The sequence below is a fragment of the Perognathus longimembris genome, chromosome 1, assembly GCF_023159225.1.
Source record: "Perognathus longimembris pacificus isolate PPM17 chromosome 1, ASM2315922v1, whole genome shotgun sequence".
Taxonomy (NCBI): domain Eukaryota; kingdom Metazoa; phylum Chordata; class Mammalia; order Rodentia; family Heteromyidae; genus Perognathus; species Perognathus longimembris.
The window spans coordinates 23,448,770-23,474,059 of NC_063161.1; the positions used below are offsets into that span (position 1 = coordinate 23,448,770).

At 41.3% G+C, this 25,290-nt stretch overlaps 1 pseudogene across 1 annotated transcript in view; it reads left to right on the plus strand.

Annotated features, from left to right (window-relative positions):
- The first annotated feature begins 11,838 nt into the window (after positions 1 to 11,838).
- LOC125347522 overlaps positions 11,839 to 25,290 on the plus strand; it is a 40,246-nt pseudogene continuing 26,794 nt past the window's right edge. The window contains exons 1-2 of the transcript XR_007210262.1: positions 11,839 to 12,422; positions 12,646 to 14,024. The product of XR_007210262.1 is annotated as a bromodomain-containing protein 7-like (transcript). The remainder of the gene's footprint in view (positions 12,423 to 12,645; positions 14,025 to 25,290) is intronic.

Below are 25,290 nucleotides of genomic sequence, written 5' to 3' on the forward strand. Positions count from 1 at the left end.
AAAAAGAGAATCATCTGTCTCCATCCTTTTTGATCCTTTCATCAACTAGAAACTAAAACATGGCAGGATGAAAGAGTCATCTATTACTAAAATGATTTCAAAAGAACTTGGTGTGAAAAAAGTAATGCGTATAAAGTTTTTGAAAGCTACAGAGGATAAAATAAAGCAGGTTGCACTTTTGGATTAGATTAAGAAACCGCTACTTCCAAGTTACTTCTGTCTCCTAGAGAAAGAAGAACGAGAAAGCTTAGCAGGACAGGGCAGGATTTGTTTCCCTGGGAGGCCCGTAGACCCTAAGTGGCTCAAGGCTGGTGGGGGAGGGGGAAGGGGAAGACTTGCTGGGATGGCTGCAGGATACTTTCCTGACTTTCACTTCTAATGAAACACTATCCCTACCTCAGGTTGTTTCCTCTGCTTAATCCCCTGAGGAAATCCCTTTGCTTTTCAGAGATAAAAAGTTAGTAGAACAAAGGGAAAGTCAGGGAAGCTCCTGGCCTTTTGCTATAGAATTTCACTGAAGCCTTTCCAAGCCCCAGGATAGAGCCTCAGGGTTGTGCTGTTTATTCCAACACCTGGATTGAATATCAAGGATGAAGAGATGAATCCTTTAGAAACCTGATGTTCTTGCAGGGAGCTGTTGCATCTTCAGAACTCTAATAACAACTGTGTCAAAGGCAAAAAAAAAAAATCACATGAAAAGTTCAAAGTTGTTAAATCCCTTTTCAGCAAGCAAGAGTCAGTGTCTTGTGTGGGGAGATGTTGCTCATTCTTTGTCTGAAAAGATTAAGGAGGAAGAGGAAGCAACTGCTTGAGATAGCACTTTTCACTCCCCAGAACACCTGTGTGGACTTTAATCTCATTCTCATTTTCAGCTTTAACTGAGTAAATAAGGCAAAACACACTGGATTTGATAGGGATCCCCAGATGGTCATGAAAAATACCTGTAAAAGGAGTTGAAAGCTAGCACATTAAATCTCAGCCACTCGCTGGGCCCTGGGGTGTTCTGAAATCAGCAAAGCAAGTGTTCTGTCAATGTAAAAAGACTAGACATGCTAATACCCTAGACTATGTCTCTTCACCATTAATCTAAGCATTAGGTATTTCAGACAGTTATAATAATGTAGGTGCTATATAACAACTGCCTTACAAGCTCTTCAGAAACTTCCTTTCCTTGTATGGATGTTTGTGGATTTGTTCAACCATTTATCCTTCTTGATCAACTTGCTGCTTCTTTAGATAGTTAAAAACTGACAGCCTTTGCTGTGCTTCATCTTCTGTCTTTTCATTCTTTTTTTCAAAATTAGGTGCTAATATTTAAAGATCAAACAACTTTATGAGACTCTTGATTTCTGGCTTCTTGTTAGAAAATTGGAAGACCTGCTGTTATGTGTCATATTTGATGTTACACAGTCCCACGGCAGCAACTTCCAGTTCCTCTGCTTGTGGCTCCAGCCCACAATGTTGATTGGTATCTGAATAAGACAGCTTGTCAGTCTCAAGTGTGGAGGAGGTCCCATTTAATGAAGGAGACATTATAGATATAGCAAAGTCTGGGTGGAATGTGGAGTTGAGCCAAACTTGTGAAATGGCCAAATAGAATGTAGATATGGAAAAAAAAAAATAGAGCCAATCAACAGAGTCCACAAAAAGGGAACTAGCCAATCAGCAAAATCTCCATTAACCCATAAAAATCTGTCCCCGACTTCACAAGGCTGCATGCAGCTATAGCAAGTGCAGCAGAACTATGCTTTTTGGCCTAGCTGCCTGCCACTTTTCTTAAAAAGAACCATGATAAGCCTTTTTCTCCTATATTACTATCCTAGTAATTTTCTTTTTTTTAACCAATCCATACCATCAGAGGCACATGCCCATCTTGTAGACTTGGGAATATGGAACTGAGAAATTTTATCTCTTTGAGTGAAGTCCCAGACTTTGAAGTCAGGCCCCATTTTACCACGTGAACCCCATTTTACCACGTGAACCCCACTTTACCACGTGAACCTGAGATAAGCAGGCCCTGTGAGCAGACCCAGGATAAGCCCATTAGGGCCCAGTCGGTCTAGAACTCTAACTGCTGGGAATGCTTAACTCTGACCACCCCTGGGGTGCCTCGAACCCTGAGTCAATCAGATTTGTACCTGTATCCTAATCTTGCTTGCTTGAACACCTGATTGTTGTAACTTTGTTCTTTGCCTTTATAAGCCCTGTGTAATCACAGTCGCGGCTCCCTCCTAATCTCCGCTGTGTCGGTGGGTAGGACGAGGCCCGAGTTGCAGCTCGCTTAAATAAAGCCTTGCCTTGCTTTTGCATTTCGGAATGTCTGAGTCTCAGTGGTCTTCTTGGTGGTGGTTTCGCGACTTGGCACAACATGAGGAAATGGAAAGGTCCAGAATCTGAACCAAACACACAATCTTTCATTCTGGGTGTTTTGGGTTTTTTTTTTTTTTTGCCAGTCTTGGGGCTTGAACTCAGGGCCTGGGCTCTTTCCCTGAGCTTCGTTTGCTAGTACTACATCTGGCTTTTTCTGTCTATGTGGTACTGACAGATCAAACCCGGGGCTTCATGCATGCTAACAAGCACTCTACCACTAAGCCACATTCCCAGCCCCAACAATCTTTCATTCTTAAGCCAGTCTTTGGATGTTTTATAGAGCTTCCTATAGTTTACACTTTACTTGAAAACCCATGAGCTTTAAATAATCTTATGTTGAAGTGAAAAGAGGGAAAAGAAGAAATATCTTTCCTAGTATGAACAGTCGTTAAATGATGTCTTGAGAGAAGTCTTTAAGTAGTGACATTAAGGAATCTTTTTCTTTTGTTTTCCAGCGTCTTTAATAATCATGGATTGATAAACTGGGTGTAGTGGCACAGGTTTGTAACCTCCGCACTCAGGAGACTGAAGGAAAAGAAAGAAAGGATACATATAAGGAAGGAAGGAGAGAGGGAAGGAAAAATAATCACTTCTATAATAAAATAAAACTTTATTGTTAAAATTCTGAACTCTGAAGCAGACACTTTGCCTCATTTTGCCAATCTACTTCCCTTTGGGGGCACTGTACTCACTTCCCCGCCTCGCTTGTGGCTCACATTGCCCATGTGCCTCCCATCTGCATAATTTGACATAAGGGGAATTCTTTCGGTGGCTCCAGATTTTCAGGACTTTCAGTCTTGAGCACGGTCATGTGAAAATGTCAAGCAGAATTCTGGGGACAGAGTTAAAGATTCTAATGTGGAATACAAAACAAAAACAGAACATGACTGTCACCCCTCTTTCAGATGCCTCATTAAACATTATCCCCATGGTCTAAGCAACAATTCGGCTTTCTAGGGCTGGGGATATGGCCTAGTGGCAAGAGTGCTTGCCTCATATACATGAGGCCCTGGGTTCAATTCTCCAACACCACATATACAAAAAACGGCCAGAAGTGGCGCTGTGGCTCAAGTGGCAGAGTGCTATCCTTGAGCAAAAAGAAGCCAGGGACAGTGCTCAGGCACTGAGTCCAAGGCCCAGGACTGGCAAAAAAAAATAAAAATAAAAATAAAAATTCGGCTTTCTAATTCATGCAAAGAATGGATGTGCATGATATTTACATTTTCTGATAACATTTAAACATTATCTGGAGTTTACAATTTACTTTTCTCAGTATTAGTAATATGAGAGGAAAGGCAGCGTTTTATTATTTGTTTTGTTTTTAATATTACCAGTGAAGGAGGCATCTCAGGAGCTTAGCAGAGAATCAAATCCTTTTCCTTCGAAAAACATGCTGATAATTGTTGATTTTAGGTGAATTTAATAATTTTGGTGGTGTGTGGGTACAGTGGTTCAGTTCTATAATCCCAGCTACTTGAGAAGCACAGATTGAGAAGATGATGGATTAAGGCCAACCTGGACAAGAAACTAGTGAGACCCCTATCTCAGCCAATAAAGCTGGGTATAGTGGTGCATGTATATCATCCAAGATACATTGTAGCATGAATAAGAAGAAGATGATCCAGGCTGAAATTCAAGACAACACCAAAAATTAAGTAAAGCAAAAATGGTCTCAAGATGTGGCTCAAGTGGCAGAGCACCTGCTTATTAAGTTCAAGGCCCTAAGCAAACCATTGTACCCACCTCTCCTTCCTTAAGAAAAATAATTCTTATCATTGTTGGGTTATCTATGCTGATCAAGTAGAGAAATCTAGGGCTGGGGATATAGCCTAGTGGCAAGAGTGCCTGCCTCGGATACACGAGGCACTAGGTTCGATTCCCCAGCACCACATATACAGAAAACGGCCAGAAGCGGCGCTGTGGCTCAAGTGGCAGAGTGCTAGCCTTGAGCAAAAAAGAAGCCAGGGACGGTGCTCGGGCCCTGAGTCCAAGGCCCAGGACTGGCCAAAAAAAAAAAAAAAAAAAAAAGTAGAGAAATCTATTCCTATCTTCCTCCTTGGTGATGCTGACTATGTGGTAGGGAAGGTGTAGAGGTGAGATTGAAAGTTAGAATGGTAACAGAGAGTGGGAAGTAGAAAAGATTGAGCTACTAGAAGCTTCATAACTTCTTCATAATACTGGGCCAACTGTTGGAGATCTCTAAGCAAAAAAAGAGAGGACTTAGGGAATGTGAAAACTATTTCATTCTTGTGGGGTCAAAGTCAGTAGTTACTTTGGTATATTTCTGGTAGAGCAAGAACCTTTAGAAAGATATACGTGCAAAGAAGGAAGGTAAGGTCTTTTTCTCTGTGGGTGCATGTGTACCATTCCTGGGGCTTGAATTCAGAACCTAGGGGCTGTCCACTGAGCTTTTTATTTTTTTTTTTAATTTTTTTTTTTTTTTTTTTTTTTGGCCAGTCCTGGGCCTTGGACTCAGGCCCTAAGCACTGTCCCTGGCTTCTTCCCGCTCAAGGCTAGCACTCTGCCACTTGAGCCACAGCGCCGCTTCTGGCCGTTTTCTGTATATGTGGTGCTGGGGAATCGAACCTAGGGCCTCGGGTATACCGAGGCAGGCACTCTTGCCACTAGGCTATATCCCCAGCCCCTGAGCTTTTTATTTTTTTACTCAAGGCTAATACTCTACCAAATTAACTACCAAAAAGTTGATAGTTTATTTAAGATAAGCATATCATAGGATTTCCTGCCCTCACTAGCTTTGGTCCTCAGATCTCAGCCTTCCCAGTAGCTAGGATTATAAGATGAGCCATCAGCATCTGGCAGAAGGCAAGATCTTGATTGTGGCAACTTAGAAAAAGTGATGGATGTTTGTTGGAAGTGGGAGGAGTCGTAGCATAGATGGACCTAACTGAACTGAAGACAGATCTATTCAGAATGGTTGTGAAGTCCATCAGAACTACGATAACCTGATTGCTATCCCACACCTTCAAAAGGACTCCTTTTGGCTGGGCACTAGTGGCTCACAGCTGTAATCCTAGCTACTCAGGAGGCTGAGATCTGAAGTTCAACAGGCAGGTAAGTCTGTGAGACCCTTATCTCCAATTAACCACCAGAATCCTGGCAGTGGCACTGTGGTTCAAAGTGGTAGAGCACTAGCTTTGAGCAAAAGAGCTCAGGGACAGCACCCAGGCCCTGAGTTTAAGACCCACAACCAACAAAAACAGGACTCCTTACTAGTACTCCATCATGATTAGGCTAGTTTTTGTTTTGTCTGTGCTTGAAAAATGTTACTAACCTCTCCCTGTATTTCCTAGCCAAATTCTTAAGAGAAGAAATCTTAATGAAATTCATTATCACCATCCTTAGTAAGATGAACATTTATGCTGGATCTCCTGATTATCAACAGCCCACAGATGGCATAGGACAGGGAAAGCACAAGAAACATGGCCATTTAAGCACAATGAAGTACACTATGTCTCTCTGCTGAGAGCAGATCCACCTGGCCAGCCATAGGATTCTTGTATGGGAAATAGCTGATATATAGGCTAAAAAAAAAAAAAGCCACATAGAAGTTCTGGACATTTAAAAACATTGAAGAAGGCAGAAAGGTGGCAGAGACTATAGTAGAGTTTACTTGGACACATGAAGACTTTCCATTAGTTCTACCTAAAAACAAATGGACCTCCTTCAGAGGTGCAGGGTAGCTTATTCCCAGAGATGGTTTAAAGAAGGCTAGATTACACCTTGGTGAGGAAATTATAGGCTTTTTTGTCTGTCAGAACATTTACGATAATCATCTGCCTGAAGACTGTGCTCCTGGGCTTTATATCTGCTGAACTGGTAATTGTGAGAAGGAATTCTAGAACCAGAGGCAATTCCCAAGTGTAAGAGTGTGTTGTGGAATTTTAAGCCTTAAGAAACTTTCAGAAATGTCTTCCTGAGGCAGATATATGATCACAGGTAGGTGTTAAAGTGTCACTAGTACTCCAAAGTGACCCTTAAAATGTTCAAACTAAATCACCTCTTGGTAGATTTAAGAGAATTAACAATTATCAGTATTTATCACCATTTTGAAAATCTAACATTAACAGTCTCTGTGTGTGATAACATACCTTTTATTGTCATTTAGCTAATGTTAGGCAGTAATCTAGTAACAAGGAATTGATGTTTTCAAGAAGGACAATAGGACAATGGCTGTGGTTTATAAATAGTTACACTAAGATCAAGAATGTATAGAGTCTTCTGCTTTTAGACAATGTTTTGAGGGAAGGAGAAAAAGGGTGTAATGAAGAGAAGGAAGGGAAGAAAAGACACCTAGTTGCCCACTTGCTCTGGGACAGAAGCTTGGGACTTCCTATGGCTTCTTTAGTAAACATGCCGGAGCTTTTGTGCCAACCACCTGTAGTCACACTATACACATGAACCCACAGCTTCATTGATAAACTAGACATATTTTTCTTGATCATTGTATGACTAATCCACTCACATTTTCTTATAAACTTTGACGTCACCAATGCTGTTTGGAAATTACAGCAAGCATCACAATGAAGCACTGTTCAGTTCTTAGCACTTTGTGAGGATCTGTCTTAAAATGGGTCTTACTTCAAAATTATGAAGCAAAAGGTTGAGATTAAGGCTTAGTGAAAATAACCATTGGAATTCAGGCTCTTGGGAGGGAACTGGTGAGCAATCTTGTGTTCATTTAGTGTCCTAAATGTAGGTCAACAGTAACCAGTGTGCTCCTAAGCCAGGCCTTACAGGAAATCTGGGTGGGAATAAGAAAAAGAAATATCTAATTGTGCAAAAACATGGGAATAAAAAAAACTGGAAAAAGCTACTTCGTATACCGTGTGTGTGTGTGTGTGTGTGTGTGTGTGTGTGTGTGTGTGTGTCTGTCTGTCTGTCTGTCTGTCTGTCTGTCTGTCTGTCTGTCTTGGGTATCATACCCAGCACATACTAGACAAGCACTCTGCCACTGAATCACAATGTTGGCCCAGTGCATTGATATTCCTATCCTTTCCTCAGAGTTCTGCTTGTGCCATTGCCCTGTCTTCTATTCCTCACCCAAGAGGGGAGAAGACTTAAGGATCCTCTTCCTTATTCTAGGGCAGATTCCCCTGAGAGCACAGTGCAGTTGCTCTGCTAGCTTTCCTTCCACATTGATTGCAACTCTACCGCTCCCCATGTGAAGCCACCATGTGCAAATAGAACTCTACAGGCCATCTGTGTGAGCCCAGACGAGTCCAAGCCAACAGGGCAATCTTAGTTCCTATGACCTGGGGATTCCATGACAAGAATGGATACACTACAAATATATTCTTTCCCTGGCTGTGTGGGGTGAAGTCTTAGATCTGATAGCCATTGCTCATGGCATCTTAACATTTGGGGATGGAGGTGTCTGCAGGTAGAGCTGACACATACGCAAGCAGAGCAGTGACTTGAGACAGGCCCTGGCCAAACCAGGCCTGAGTTGTGCCCACCTTTCAGGGTTCCTGCACCACCTTCTGGAGCAAGAAACGTTGAAGAACCCCAAGTGTTATGTAGTATAAATGTTAAAAGAGAAAATATTCTATGGCCAAATGTATTTGCAAAGTACTGAATCAAGTGGATGAAACCATTTTAAAGTCGTGTAGAAAGAAATGCATCTTATAAATTCCACAAACTACCATGTGAAATAGTAAACCTATGAACAAAGGAGGGCTTTGTTTGTTGGCTTGTTTTGTTCTCCTGAAGCACATCAGTATTTTGAGGAACACAGTTTGGGAAGCTGTACTGAATCATTATCAAGTATTTATACCTTGGGAGGTGAAGCAACAAGACAGAGAAGAGCATAGTAGACATTGGAATGTGAGGGGAAAACAAAGACAAAAAACTGAAATTCCTCCTTCCTAGACCTACTTCCCATGAGCTCTGGAACTAAGAGGAGTGGATGTCTCCGCATGTTGGCATGCATCCAGGAGTCACCTCGGGAACTTCTAGGAGCTCAGCCACCTTTTAGTTCAGCACATCTGCAGGATCCCAGATAGGTGGAGTTACCTGCATGTATGTAGAGATGAGTAAATGATCGTGTTCCTTACATATATATGTGTATATCATTTATAGATTTGCAATTGGCTTCATTGGGGGTGGTGAATACCTCCATTTTAATAGTACTGTAGTAGTAAGTAGCCTAATGACTTGTCTAAAGGTAAATTTAATATTTTTTTAAATGAAATAGTACAAAGACCTACAAATAACCCAAAAACCTACCACCTGCTTTTTAACCAGATTCCCTAATGGGTGGTGGTGGTGTATGTATGTGTGTTTACTTTTGCTGTATCATTTTCTATTATCTGTTTTACATCTTCCTCTAACAATTGAAAAAGGTAGGAGACACAGTGCTTGAGTGCCACTAGAAATATCCATGTAAATTTCCTGGAAGACAGGCACGTTCTCCAACAACTGTTTAGTTATGCAAAACAGGAAGCTGATCCTTACGTCAGCTAATCTAGTTGAATCTCACCATTGATTCTACTATTTAAATTTACTTATTGTTTCAATAGGTACAGCAAATACATTTCCCTTCTTTTTCCATAGGCCATCCAAGACCAGGTGTTCTGTTTACTTGTGGTATCTGTTCAATCCAAAATGATTCATGTCTGTTTTACTTCCAGTACCTCAGTATTTTCTTTTTTATTTCACTCTAGTTATTTTGTATTATCCTCCTCAATTTGGGTTTGTATATGACATTTCCTTATGACTGATTTTCTTATGTATTTGGGCAAGAATATCACAGAAATGATGCCATCTTTCTGAGTGTTGTAACAGAAAACAGCGTGTCAGTTCTGTGCTTTTATTAGTGATGTTCACTTGGATCACTAGTCAGGAACCTGTGCTTAAACTAATAAGCTGGAGGTGAAATAGCACCATTCTAAGTATGAGAGCTGCTTTCATTCTAGCCCTGCACAAGGAGATGAAAAATGAATACAGAGTGAAAAGAATGAATCAAGAAACTGGATCGTTCTTACGAATGACAAGAAAAATATACTTTCTTTTTCTTAACAGAAAAGGGGTGTGTTAGGGTTGACACATTCAGGAAGTTTCAAGTTTGCTGTTAAACAGATTATAAAACATATTTGTGCAATATCGAGCCATGAGTTTATTTGAGGTCATGTATCAACTGCTGACTCAAATGCCCGTTTGCATGAATCAATCTTAACCCCCAGAGTTATCCATTGTAGTCCAAACCTTAGTACCTTAGTAGTGCATTAGAGGCAAGTGGGTAAGAGAGGTGGCAATGTGGTACTGGCAATTTGAATTCTGGCAGAAGACAGTGCCAGAATCCCTTGCTCCAGGATATGGGACACCTATCTGGTTAAATGACAGATGGCTAAGGCCATCTTAAAGCCATGTGAACTATATACACCAGATCAACAAAAGCGGCACGATTTTAAATCTACTGTATGAGCTACTTGAGGCCATTTCCTTTAAAGATATCAAATAATAATACTAGTTTACTTTGGAGTGAATAAAATGGCCTAAGCCAAACTTGCCTACAGAGAATTACCAGGTTCTTTCTGGTAAGCTTTGGTAATTTCCTCTAACAAGCCAGTAGGTGTTATTTAAGTCAACCCAATTGGGTGTGTCACAATCTAAGCAAGTCTCAGAACTAATAGGTCAAGCGCAAGTATTCAGGCACTAGACAGTTCCCTCCCATGACCACTGGACTATGTTCCAAACCTTAGGAAAAGCAGAGTGGACTCTTTCATATACACACAGCAGGATTTTACAGGCACCATTGGAAGTAGATGAAGCAATAGGAACTGAGGCCTGAGAGATCTCAGACCTAACTAACTGTGAGCTGTTGGGCTGAGCCAATTCATGTATTTCTTTTTAAAAGACTGAGGCAGGAGAATCCTAAGTTCAGAGTCAACCCAGCTATAGCAAGACCTTGTCTTAAACAAACAAACCAGAAAAAAAAAGCAAAACGAGCACTTCCTTATTCAAAGTAGTCACTCCTTGTATGAGCCAGTTGTTACTGTGGTTACACAGTTAAATAAATGTTCGTTCCTATAAATACTTTCCATATACTAATAATCACATATAAGAAGCTTATTTAGATTTGATCACTTCATGTGATAATTAAACACACCTTGAGTTGTGTTGCACACACAAATGAGCTATATTGAAGTATTTTTAAATAGTTGTACCAATAAAATACGGGATTATTTTACACAGGTTGAAATATGGGTGGTTGTAGTGGTAATCATATGGTTGTTCTTGGTGTAGCTTTGTCAGGGCCCTACCAGTGCTGCTTCCGCTTTAGGAAAACTCAGAGCAGGTTGTACAAAGGGGCTGCAGGACATCTTCAACATCAACAACACCAAAGAACCACACAGCACAAGAACATTGGGCAGGATTTTAGTCGTATTTTCCATTACAAATGTATTACGTTCCTGATTATAGAAATCCAGAAAATGTTAACCGAAAGACTGGGTATTCTAGAATCCATTTTAAACCTAAGTATCTAACTATGCAGATACTTGTAGATAGATAACGTGTGTGTCTCTGTGTGTGTGTGTGTGTGTGTGTGTGTGTAACAAGCATGAGAGCTTTCGTTTTCTTTGAAATACATGGTCATTGAAATCGGAGTGATTCCCCAGAGCTCCACCTCCCACGTAACTCAGATTAAAGGCTTGAGTCACAGGGCCCAGCTGTATACTGAATACATTAGAAAAACGGCACTGGTAAATTCATTGTTTAATAAAACAATCATTTCTAACTTCTTGCTCTTTCAAAAAAAAGTTCTGCCAGGGAACATGCTGGCAAAGTTCCTCAATCATTTCCTGAAGAAAAGTTTCCAGATTGCATCATTGTCAAGTGCAAGTTCATGCCTATTTTTCTTTCCTTCTTCCTTATCCTTAAGTAATACCTTGTGGTCTCCTTTGCACTTCCCAAGGAATCATCTCCTGTTTCCCCAGGCGTCTCATTCTCTTCTGCCCCTTCATGAGTTCCACTTTGGGCTGATGGCATTGTGTCCTACTTCTGTTGAGAAAACAAACGTCAATGGAGGTTTCCACTGTCCTCACTCACTTCCACCCACCTTCCAGCGTCCTGGGCCATAAACCTCCATTTCCTGGAGACGAAGGACTAGCTTCTCTTTGGCACTGATCCCATCCTCTTTGCCTACTGACAGCATTGTTCCAAAAGTCTCTTCTCTTCCTTGCACCATCAACTTTTTCCCCCTCTCTTTTCTGTGGACTGTTCTTATCTGCATACAACTTATTTTTCTTCCTCTTCTTTAAAAAGAGCAAGTCACTTCTCCTGAGCCCATTTCTGCTTTTAGCTAGAATCAGTCATTTCTCCTTTCTTTGCAGCAAACAAGAATAGTTGTCTTCACTTACTGTATTTGAACCTAGATTTTTTGCATGATCATAGGGGCTTTGCAAACATCTCAAAATTGAAGCTAATAAATAAATGGGGGGAAAATCCATGAGGAACAAAAATATTAAAATGTTCACACGGGGGGCGGGCACCAGGGCCGGGCACAAGTCGGACAAACACCTCTACAAGGAGTATGTGGAGAAGCCGCTGAAGCTGGTCCTGAAAGTGGGCGAGAGTGAGGTGACCGAGCTCTCTACGGGGGCACGACTCTAGCCTCTTCGAAGACGAGCGCAAAAAGCACAAGGACAGAAAGTGGAAAAAGAAAAAAAGGGGAGAAGCAAGCCTCCAGGGAGAAAAAGGGCAGGAAGCGGAGGAGAGTCAAGGAGCATAGAAGGAATTGAGATGGAGACCGTGTGTTGAATGAGGCAGAAAAAGACCTGCAGTGTCACACCCCTGTAGGATTAAACTTACCACCTGAGAAGCTTTTTACAAGCTCACTAGCCAAACAAGAAGTAGAACAAACACCTCTTCAAGAAGCTTTGAATCAGCTAATGAGACAACTGCAGAGAAAAGACCCAAGTGCTTTATATTCATTTCCTGTGACTGATTTTATTGCTCCTGGCTACTCCATGATTATTAAACATCCAATGGATTTTAGTACCATGAAAGAAAAGATTAAGAACAATGACTGCTGGGGCTGGGAATATGGCCTAGTGGCAAGAGAGCTTGCCTCCTATACATGAAGCCCTGGGTTCGATTCCCCAGCACCACATATATAGAAAACAGCCAGAAGTGGCGCTGTGGCTCAAGTGGCAGAGTGCTAGCCTTGAGCAAAAGGAAGCCAGGGACAGTGCTCAGGCCCTGAGTTCAAGGTCCAGGACTGGCAAAAAAAAAAAAAAAAAGAACAATGACTGCCAATCCATAGAAGAACTAAAGGATAACTTCATACTCATGTGTACTAATGCCATGATTTACAACAAACTAGAAACCATTTATTACAAAGTGGGGAAGAAGCTGCTGCACTCAGGGATGAAAATTCTTAACCAGAAAAGAATTCAGAGTCTAAAACAGAGCATAGACTTCATGGCTGACTTTCAGAAAACTGGAAAGCAGAAAGATAGAACAGACAACTCACAACGTGGAGAGGACAGCAGCTGCTGGCCAGGAGAGAGGGAAGACTCTGGTGATGTTGAAGCACAGACTTTGAAGAGTCCCACCCAGGACAGTAAACAAAAAGACAAAGATGTGCTTGAGGATAACAAACAGCAACTTAGAAAGGGAGCAGGAACAGATTGACCGTGCTGTGCAGGAGCCTGGGAGGGAGCTGACCCGGTGGCTGGCCAACAGTCAGTGTGAATTTGAAAGAAGAAAGCCAGATGGAACAACCATCCTGGGACTTCTCCATTCTGTGGATCCCATTGTAGGAGAACCAGGCTACTGCCTTGTGAGACTGGGAATGACAATTGGAATACTGCAGTCTGGAGTGAATACCTTGCAGGGGTTCAAAGAGAATAAAAGGAACAAAATAACCCCAGTGTTATGGACCCTACAGTTCTTACACCCCATATTATGACTCCACATTTGCAAAGATTAGCAAGGATGAGTTTGTTCAACCTATGGGGAAGACTCTGGCCTTCCAAGTGATTTTAGCATCCAGGAGTTTTGGGCCACATGCTAAGATTATCCATATGGTATGGCAGATAGTTTGCTGGATGTTTTAACAAAAGGAGGGCATTCTAGGACCCTACAGGAGTTGGAAATGTCATCACCAGAAGATGAAGGCCAGTTTGATACAGCGAAAGAAATGGAGATTACAGAAGTAGAACCAGCCGTATGTTTGGACATTAGCACCCAAGACAGACTCACAGCACTGAAAGCAGTAACAAACTTGGGTGCTCCCATTGAAATGTTTGACTCTGAAGAGGCTGAGGTGTTCCAGAGGAAGCTTGATGAGACCACCAGATTGCTCAGGGAGCTCCAGGATGCGCAGAATGAGCGGCTGAGTACCAGACCCCCTCCCAACATGATCTGTCTCTTGGGTCCCTCCTACAGAGAGACGGACCTTGCTGAACAAGTGACTAATAACCTAAAAGAACTTGCACAGCAGGTGACTCCAGGTGACATCGTGAGCACGTACATAGTTCGAAAAGCAATGGGGATTTCCATTCCTTCCCCCCCCCCCGCCCCCCCCTCCCGTAGTGGCACAAAACCTCGTAGATTTGACAGAAAAGCTTAAAGACCCTTAGAAGGCTGATGTCGCTGAGTGAGGACCTGGTGGGGGCTCAAGCTTGCTGGTATTTGATTATATATTATATACATATTTTCTTCATTCCAAACTTGGAAATGCCTTTCAGAAGATATTAACTGTTCATAAATTGTGTTTTTAATTAAACTTGGAACAGTTAATTTTCTATGTTCCAGAGATTGGACTTGTATTAGGTAATAAAGCTGAACCTGGGAAAAAAATTTAATTAAAAAAAATGTTCAAGATCAGAAAAAGTGTCTTGTTGAGCTATATTGATCTGTGAGCCAAAATAAAAAACCCACAAAAGTTCGTATTATCCTTCTCTAGACACTATTCTTTGCTTTGAATTGCTGAGTTTTTCAGTGTCCCTTCAGGTTCAATGTGAGGCCTCCCTTTCATGATCCTAACTTCTGGCTCCCATGGTTTCTTTACTTCCGTCACTATGTGCTGCTGAGCAGGTGCCAACTACGAAATTCTTATTCGTTAGAATGAAAAATTCTTACAATATATGGTTCCTTAGTGAAGGTGTCATGCTCATCTTTGTACCTCAAACACACTAAGCATAGCATAGGTATTTAGTAAACCCTTTTAAAATGGATCAGACTAGAAATCATTCGATGTGGGTGTATTGGTCCTGCTCCAGCTCTCATTGGCCTTGTGACCTTGAACAGAACATTGTATCCTGGCTTCACCTTGCTCATCTGCGAAATGAAAGACTAGGTTATCTTGAATGTCTGTTTATGTCTATCGGTGGAAATTTGAATCTTTTCAAACATCCCCTGTCTGGTGATTGATGGTATCGGTATAGTTCTTGTAAAGGTGCTGGTATTTTGAAATAGATTAGAGAACTGTGTTCCATAAAATTATGGAGTTATCTATAAAGTAGACTCATGGTCACAACATTGCTTTGAAGTTACATTTTTCTAAGACTGTACTTCAAAAGCCTCATAATGCATAATCTCTCTAGTAATCCTATCCTCATTGAGAAATTCAGTCATTGGCCTTTAATTATCTCAGCTTATGTTGGGAAATACCTTTCTACTTCTAGTTTCATTTCTATTGGTTGGTTGTCTTCAAAGGTAGGAAAAGGCCATTAAAGTCTTTCAAAGCAGTTTAGACTTTCCCAACTAACATCCCTTATGTGTGTTTGAGAAGGAGGATTGATCAGAAAAGAATGGAGCAGCTCAGTGCAGGTAAAGAAACATGGATCCAGCCAGCCTCTGCTGCCCACTTCCTCTATGTAGTCAGTCCTTCCTGAGAAGAACAGCCTAGCAGTTAAGGCTTCTGCCCTTCTCCAGTTCTCAAGACTCAGGAAGGAAGACATGAACAAAGAAACACCACAGAGATGGTAAGGATGAAGAGTCAGGATGGTGGGTGAGAAGGAGAATACAAATTGCCCCTGGGCCTACTGTATGAGGACTTGAAGATCTTCTATCATGGAATCTTCATAGCAGTCCTTTGAGTTAGTATGAGTATCTCCAAGAAAGAGGACACAGGCTTGAGGACAAGTCACTTTGCTTTCCCATAGTATTCCCATACAAGTGCTGCGAGGTTTGAATTGGATTACACCACTGGTTAACTGTGAAATTTAACCAACTAAGGAAATTCTTTTGCCTTTCTTGGTTCTCAATGATGATTTTAAGTGGTTTTCATTTAACCCCCTTATCATGGATTGTTAGCTTACTAGGATACCAACAACATTTGAAAACTCTTAGTTGGGGAATTTAAAACAGGCCAGTGGTTTCATTTTTCACACTAAAATATTGTTTTAGTCTTTCCCTGGATTATTAGATTCCAGGTTCCCAGGTTTCTACAAGCTTTGGGATCAATGACCAAAATTCTTTACCTGACTTCCTGCATCAGGATCTGCCTTTCTTTCCGGAAGCAGGCTAATCCTGGATATTTCCATTAAGGAAGGGGCAGGCTTCTATTATGGAAAGACATCCTGACTTCTCTGTCATTTCAACCTTAACCTTTTGCTGTGACCTTGAAATGACAGCTTTGGAGCAATAGAACCTATAAAACTTCATGCTGTTTTTTGCCTTGTTTGTTGTTGTCATACCTCTCCTCCCTCTCTTGGGACCCTAGGGTGTAGGGAGAGGAGATTGGGATGTAACCAGGTATGAAAAATGGCAGGGCTGGGAATATGGCCTAGTGGTAGAGCGCTCACCTTGTATACATGAAGCCCTGGGTTCTATTCCTCACCACCACATATATATAGAAAAAGCCAGAAGTGGCACTGTGGCTCAAGGGGTGAAATGCTAGCCTTGAGCTTAGAAGCCAGGGACAGTGCTCAGGCCCTGAGTTCAAGCTTCAGGACTGGCAAAAAGAAAAATGGCAACATGGCATCCTTAGAATGTAGACGTGTGTTTACTACAAGGCCATATTGGTTCCCACATGCCCACCCTGCACCAAAGGCTCATAGCCCAGCCGCCCTGTGAAAGGGAGGGACTCTACGAACCTCACAAGTGCTCCTAAGTCACTGCCAGTGGCCCACAAAGGATTTCCACTTTTAAAGCCAGATGAATCAAGGCAGAGCTGTGAGTCAGCCAGCATTGGCCACTTTTGAGGTAACCACATCCATAAAAAGTATCATCCACATCCCCTTTCAAATCTTAATTTAAACATTCTGAGTCTAAACTTCCTGTGTCTATAGTAGGAATTAGAACTTCCATTCCACACTGGCTTAGTGAGAGTGTTTATTACCCACTAAAATCTGAATAGAAATATTGGTGAGTGGGCTTTTGTAATGTAAAAATACAAGTCATGACAACAAAATCTCCAATTATGAAATGGTAGGAAGATGATAGGTGAGGAAGACTTGCAGAATTTCTAGGTGCGAGGTTTGAATGGTTCCTCTCCCACCAGCAAGTGTCTGCAGTAGACATTGAGCCACGAGCGTGACACATCTTCCTGCACCACACACAGCCTCCCTAGCACCATCAGACAGCATAGCTGGAAGGTGGTCAGTGACTCGGTGGTGGATTTCCCACAAGGATGGAATACTTCCTTTGCAAAATCACCCAGGACTCAGACCCATGGGGAAGAAGGCAGAGTAAGTAGAAAACATTGTCCCTGACAGAGCTTATCCAATTCAGTTGTAGGGGGAAAGAAATTCAGAGAGCTTCTCATAAAGGGAAAATTATATATGTATGCCCTTCAGAACCACTCAGGGCTCAGGGCATATCTCTGTTCCTGGCCTGTCCCACCTGCCACACGGACCATCTGCCTTCTCTGACCATCTTCTCCTCTTCCCAGAAAACTCAGCACTGGAAAACAGCTTTTCCAGGAAGTCGTCTGACACCCTGAAGGCTGAATGTCTTGATGCTCCTGCCTGCCTAGCTTGACCCTTATCACATTTTATTAGGATGTATTTTTTTCCCCAGGTGAACTGTGACCTCCATAAAGGCAGTGTCTGAGATTTGCTCATCAATGTCACCCTAGCACCAAGCCCAGTGCCAGGTACAAGTAAATCTGCAGCCATGGTGAGCAAATCAATTGATAAATAACTGCTGAGGGTTAGCAGTGCCCAGGAATAGCTGTGAGGTCACCAGGCAGGTCTGAAGGACGGAGAGCACATCCGAGTGGCAGGAAGAAGCCTGGGTATATCACTTATGGGAAATGTCAGAAGCTACACTGAGCTGGCTCTCTCAGAACATCACACAGGGATTAATGAGAAATGAAGTTAATAACAGAGGAAGGTGGATCGGTGGAAGGTTGAAAGCACTTTGTATTCTGGATTTGATAGGCAGACCATGTCATTCTTCCTTCCACTGTAGATGAGAGGGGAAGCCAGGCAGCCATGCCTTGATCTAATTCTCAGCAGATAGTCTATATTTGGCTGCTTAAATCCCACTGTGCTTTCAGTTTAATGCAGCATTTCCTTCATTTCCTGTCTGAAATCCTCACACATATTTCAGTGGTAGCTGTGGGTTATTTCCACAAACTCCAGGCAGTCTCCTCCCACAGGGGCCTAAGTCAAGGTTTTCCTTAAGTCTGCAACTTCCTTATCTCCAAGCAACTTTAATCTCACACTTATTATGACTTGAACACCACTTCTCCGGAATTCTCATGTCACAAAAAAAAAAAAAAAAGAAAGAAAAACAACAAACCTTGCTTGAGTCCTGCAATCACAGCAGCACCATGAGGAAGAGGAAGTGAGCAGAGATGATAACCAGAACACACAGTACCTTTTTAAACATTAACCATTGTTCAGGTCTGTGGACCTGGCTGCTAAAGGCAGACGTGAGAATCCATCATTCCATGCCAACAAACTTACCTATGGAAAATTTTACCCTTCCATGTTCTGCCTAGGTTTCTAAAATGATATCAAATGAAATAAAAAACTATACACATATCATTTGTTCGCTGGAATATAAATGACTTATCTCTTATCTGAAATGACTTATCTCCTGTCTCCTAGCTGACCCAAGTCATGATCAGAAGATCAAAGTCATGTTAGCTGACAATATTCAAGCTGAAATGACATCATGCCAGTAGGGCAGCCATCTCGAAAGTCAGCAGTCTGTTGTTTACTGGCTTAGCCTAAATATATAGGGGACATCACTGATTTTTTAAATTCATGAATCTTTGAAATTCATTCTTCTGTGAATGTGAATCATGGCAACAAGCATCTAAAGGATTCTGTCAGAAATCAGATGGCTTAAGCCAGATGCTGGTGACTCATACCTGTAATCCTGCTACTCAGGAGGCTGAGATCTGAGGACTGTGGTTTGAAGCTAGTCTGGGCAGGAAAGTCCATGAGACTCTTAAGCAATTAACCACTTGTGGTTCAAAGTGGTAGAGTGCTAGCCTGGAGTGCAAAATTGCTCAGGGACAGTGCCCAGGTGCTGAGTTCAAGCCCCAGGACTGACAAAAAGAGAGAGAGAGAGAGAGACGGATAGACAGGCAGAGACAGAGAGACAGAGACAGAGAGAGAAATTAGATAGTTGCAATCATCATGATTATTCTTTTATTGAGTACTTACTAGATGCCAAGTTCAGTGCCTTAGCTCATAGAATCTGGCACATTTATTATAGTACTTCTCCAGGTGAATGAAAAGATATACTAGCATCTATCTCCTTTACATGACTACAATCTCCTAAATACAGGGTCAAATCTTACTCTCTTAGGTGTCTTGGCACAAGTACTCAACAAATAAAAGTCTTCCTGAATAAAAACAATGTGAAGTAACAAAAACATTCATTATGGTAGTATTTTGACACTTATTTCTAATTGCAAAATCTGGAAATAAGCTAAATTCCAATGATAAAGAAATAGTTTAACACAATAACCATACATTCTATGTAACATAGAATATATGCAATACAATAACCAGATTCTATTTAATATTAATGTGAAGCTAGAAATGAACATTTTAGTAGAGAAAAGTTATAACCTTGAAATATCTTGTGAACATGTCAGGCAAAAGTGCCTTAGTACTAAGTTGTATATTTAATTTGTGTTACATAAGGAGTATTATTTATTGAAGAAGAAAAATGGAAGGAAAATAGACCAGAATTTTGGCTGTGGTGAAGGAAGACTAATTATGGAATTTTTGTTCTTTTTTTCTGTTTTTCACATTTTATATTATGCTTTTATATTGAAAATGTGAACAGAATTTAGAAAGAAAGATGAAACAGCCTTAAAAATAACACATAGGTGGCTCACACCTATGTTTCTATATACTCCTAAGGCTGAGGTTGCGAGGATCATAGTTTCAGGACAGTCCAGGCAAAAACCTTTGTGAGAATCCTAGCTCAATGGAAAAAAAATCTAGGCATGTTGAAATATACCTGTAATTCCAGTTATGAGGAAAAGCAAAAATGGGATCACAGTCCAGGTCATCTCAGGCAAAAAAAAAAAAAAAAAAGAGATCTTATCTCAAAAAGAAGGTTTGGAGACATGGCTATGGTTCAAGTAGTGGGTTATGCACCTAACAACTGTAATGTCCTAAGTTTAAACCTCAGTACTATCAAAACAGAAAAAGCAAGAGAAGGGAGGGGACAAACAGAAAGAATGAAAAAAAAGAAGCAATGTTATTGTTTTTAATGAGTTCATATTCATTTAGCTAGTCCTCAGTTTCACACTTTTCCACCATAATTTTGTATAACTCCTGTATTTACAGGGTTTTACAAGGGCTGGGGATGAAGTTCTGTGGTAGAGAACACAGCATGTTCAAGGACCTGAGTTCAATCCCCAGCACTCCCACCTAAAAAAGTTTTCTAAAAGAGTATAGTGAAGGCTACTTAGTAATAAGAGCATTGACATTCATGTATTTCCCCTTAATTATTCAGAAGATCCCTTTGCATAAAATATAGAAAGAGCTCTATGATATTGCCCAGGTCCTCTTTGCTCTAAATGATGGATTGCTTGACAGGTGTCACAAGATAGACTTTGAATAGTGTAAGTGTAGTCCTTTCACTTGAATGCTGGCTTGGTTTACAGAAAAGCAGAATCTTTCTTATGTCAGTTCAGTGTAAACTACAGTTTCACAGGCCGCACTGTTAGGTCCAAGATAGCAGATACATTTGAGCCACTTCCTTTACAGAAACATTCACCATGAATGAAGCTGTCATTCGGAAATATAAATGGCTTATATCTTGGAGAAGCATTTTCCTCCATTGTGAGGGTTTCCTGTAGGAATTTCCCCAGCCTTTTTCTCTCTCGTTCGGGCTTCTCTGTTTACCTGTCCAGCTCTCTGTTGTTTTTTTACCTCTGCATTCCCCATTGCTCTCAGCCTACTTAGGGATCTTGCTTGTTGCTCGGCTATTCCCACAGTTCTGATATTCATTGCTGTTCTAAGCTTCAAGGCATATTATAAGTAGCCAGTCTCTGTCTTGATTTAAACAATCCACTTTTCGTATCTACTTTGCATAGCTCCTGGATTCAATTACTCTTAATTGTCTGGCAAGAGAGCCTTCCAGACTATTTCTAATGGGGGAAAATTAGACATTTCCACTGAATAATAGCAAAATACTAATAAGTGAGTGTATATCCTGAAAGAGCATTGCATTCTTGATTCTGTACAAATAGAGGCAAATCACAGGGTTAATAATAAATGAATTAGAAGAATTCCTAATCCTATTAAAAATACTAATCTCCTGAGAACAGAGAGAAACATTTGTGGAAAGTGCTAAGCTGCCTGGGCTGTGTGCCTGCTCTGTGTCCTGATGCTATGGGGAAAGGGGGTTGGGGGGAGAAGGTGCATTTGTTTAGCACCTAGTGTATTCCAGACCGTGGGGAAAAAGGAATCCCACATAACTCAATGAAGTTAGTCCTCACAGCAATCCTTCAAGTAGCCATATTCCTGCTGAAAAATTTGAAGACCAGTTAGTTTTCCTAGCCAGAAAATAGCAAACCTGGAGGCAGAGACTTGAACTCAAGGCATTAAGAGTCCAAAGTCTGCCATCATCATTCATTATGGCAGTTTGCAGAGCTTGGTTAGAAAGGTGGTAGCAATGTTTCAGGTTATTAAAGGCCAAAAGGCAAGGTACAGGTCATCTGAGAGGCTGGTTCCTGTTGTCACAGGTCCTAGTGATCACTCCTATACTGACCGTGTCTCATATACTTGAGATGAGAAAGCATGTTATCCCGGATTGACTCCAGGAAGTCTTTGCTGCAACAATCAGAATTTGATGGCCTCTGACCTCATGTTAAGTGCTCTTGTGCCACGTGAACAGGGACTGGCCCAAAGCGTAGAAGAGAATCTGAGGATCAGTGGAACCATTCTTGATCCCTAACTAATTGCCTCTTTATCAGAAATTCTACTATTATAAGAATCCTCCCCCAGCACTCTCTTTCCCTTTCCAAAACATCTTACTGAAACCCTTTACAAGGTAACACGTGAAGCTCTTATACCCTCCACCCTGGCAGGAGGCTGTGGGCAAGGCACATAGGCCAGGTGCTTTGATAGAATGCCTCATGGTGAGTTCTAGAGAAATTCTTCTTGTTACATTACCTCTTTTTTTTTTTTTTTTTTTTTTTGGCAGTCCTGGGGCTTGGACTCAGGGCCTGAGCACTGTCCCTGGCTTCTTTTTGCTCAAGGCTAGCACTCTACCACTTGAGCCACAGCGCCACCTCTGGCCATTTTCTGTATATGTGGTGCTGGGGAATCGAACCCAGGGCTTCCTGTATAAGAGGCAAGCACTCTTGCCACTAGGCCATATTCCCAGCGCCTTACATTACCTCTTGTCTTATATTCAGGCCTATTTTATGTTTTCCTTTTGGCAACAACAACAACAGCAAAAAGCCAATAATACAGAGACACTGAAACAGGAGTTTAAAACTGGCCATAAAGTGAAACTTGATATGAATTTATCTTATTGATTTTGCGGAAGCACAAGTCAAAGAACATTTGGACATTTATTATTTAGTAAAAAAAATAGTGTGTTTATCAAAATGTTGTGAAAAGATTTCTATACAGTCTATATCCAGCTGGGCATCTTGCAGTCTACATCTTACCTGGGCTTAAACATGCTAACACCAAACAACTCACACTGGTGTATTGGTATATTATTATATACTATAGTCTGCACTGGGATCTGATTTCCTTGACACCTCTCCCCCAATGTTCCAAGATGCCATTCAGAATTCCACATTTCACTTAGTTGTCATATCTCTTTTTTTTTTTTTTTTGCCAGTCCTGGGGCGTGGACTCAGGGCCTGAGCACTGTCCCTGGCTTCTTTTTGCTCAAGGCTAGCACTCTGCCACTTGAGCCACAGTGCCGCTTCTGGCCGTTTTCTGTATATGTGGTGCAGGGGAATTGAACCCAGGGCCTCATGTATACCAGGCAAGCACTCTTGCCACTAGGCCATATCCCCAGCCCTTAGTTGTCATATCTCTTTAGAGCCCTCTGCACTGGGACCGTATTTCAGACTTCCCTTGTTCTGGGATGACCTTGAGGGGTGCTTGGTGAGGTCAACTGTAGAATGTTTTCCCATATGGGCTCCTCAGCCATTTTTCTCAGGGTTAGACAGAGGTTATGGATTTTTAGAAGGGCAACTTCACAGATGACATGCTTTTCTCATCACATCATACCAAATGTTCATGGCTGATCACTGTTGATCTAACATTGCTTTTTAAAGAAAGTAAATCATGGGAGAAGTCAATCAAAGCCAGAACTGGGCCTGCATATTTTCTAAAACAATTGAACTGGCACAAAATCAGATTGCCAAAGTACCTTGAAGAAAATGCTGTTTTATTTAGTCCAAATCCTTGGATGTAAGACTTTATACAAGCTCCTTTGCAGAAAACATTTGGAGTTCCTTAGAGAAAAATGCTGTCTTAAATATAGAATAAAGATGCCACATATGAAACATTTTACTGAACTGAGAGCAAGCGTGTGTTCAGTCATTATACAGCATCAGCTGTGGAACCCTGCTTGTTCAGCCTACAGGTCTAAAATCCCCAGAAGACAATATTAGCAATGAAGCAGACGTTCACATTTCCTGCCTTCCCTGAATTTATAACATTTCCAAATGGCTGGGCTGCTCCTAGGAGCCTGTACCATTCATTACCTTGTAGGGAAATCACTTCTCATTTGTTGCATAAGAACATTATCTTCATTTCAGTGATTTAACCCGGATTAAATTTAGCTTGCCAGCCTCTAAAGTTCTCTGAGAAGCATTCCAAGAGAAGAGGCATACCGGCAGGTTCTCTGTCCTCCTACCTTCTTGCGAGCTCCTTTCCAAGCACCTGCACCACACGTCAATGCCAGAGCAATCCTTTGCCAGTCTGCTTTGAATCTGCTTTGAATGCATCCTCCTCTTCTTCAAACCCTACTGGGAAAGGTGGCCAGGCTCCCCGCAATTGCCATTTTTTACGTCATTCTAGTTTAACTTACTTTCTTTTATTTTCTTGCATGGCAGGTTAATGTAGTCTGTGGATGTTGTTTTGTGTTTTCATTTTTATGCTTAATATGGGGACTGGCGGGGTGGTGGTGGTGGAGTTAAGGTTCTTTCCACGTTTCCTTTTGGAGCCAAACTATCTTGTGTTTTTCTTCTTTCTACTTTGGCTCCCGCATCTCCAACCCTTCCACTGAATGCTCAAGGCTCACCTCTAGGACTGTGTGTTTTCCACTGCTTTTCTGCCATTAGAGAGCAGGTGGAGGAGATGGATACAGCTGTGTGGCCACTTTTTCCTAGAAAGGGTAGAGCAGGCTCATCTGGGATGGAGGCCACATGTGCTTCCACAGAACTTTGCCCATACCTCTTTGGGTTGGTACTTGTAGTCATTCCCAAGGATCTCACTGATGCAAATTCTGTGTTCAGGTCTGTATCGCCTGCTCTCTCAGAGCTCACGAATGGGAAAACTAAGTAGAACATGTGAATAGCCTAAAAAACAGTCTTTCTAAATCCTTGAAGTAGGTGATAGGGAGGGACTACTGCCTTCCACTTGCTTAGCGTCCTGAGAGAGTAGAAGGCAATGTTTTGTAATCAGCTCCATATGTTCTAGGCTTGAGGGTACAATCACCCACTACTTTCATCTTCATTGTGCTCACCAGTATGCAGCTGGATAAATAACTTTAGTCCAAGCACAGCTTTCCTGAAAAATTGGTATAAATAAATAAGAAAAAATGTCTTTTGTTTCTAGAAGCATAGGGCATCAGATCAATAGGGCTAATTTTGTGGAAACAATTAATGCTAAACTTTTTCATTGAGACAAAGAGTTTTGTGTTGGCAAGTTCAGATTTGGGACGGGGAAGAAAATTTCTTGGAGCTAAAAATATTTCCTTTAGAACTAATGGGTTATTAGCGTTTGGTGTGATTTACTGAGCTCTTGAAAAAAAGAAAAGAATAACCATCAAAACAATAAAAGCAATGAAACCTGAACTCTTACCATTGGCATATTATCACAGTTAACTTCCTGCTTATGAATTTTTGAAAGATGACTCCCATGAAAGCTTGAGACAAACACACTATTATGAAACAGATAATCACTCTCCAACTTCAGAAGACCCAGGTGGAATAGTGACTGACTCCTACTAGAATATGGCTGGTTTTCATTTCCTTAGAAATGTCTGTTACTACAACAAAAAAAAGAAAAGAAAAGAAAAGAAATGTCTGTTACTACTGAGTAGATAATTTCACCACTGGGTTTGAGAGTACAAGTCTGTCAAGATTCCATTCTATGTAACATGGATAGGCAAATACCAAAAGACCCATCCTACTATCTCTCTAGCTGAAAGAGACAATGCAAAAACAGGATTTATTCCAATGCTGGAATTTTATATTGACATATCTTAGCCTGATAGGGCCTGTGTGCTTTTGTATCTAAAAGAGAGAGATGAACTAAAGTCTAACTCCAGTTAAAA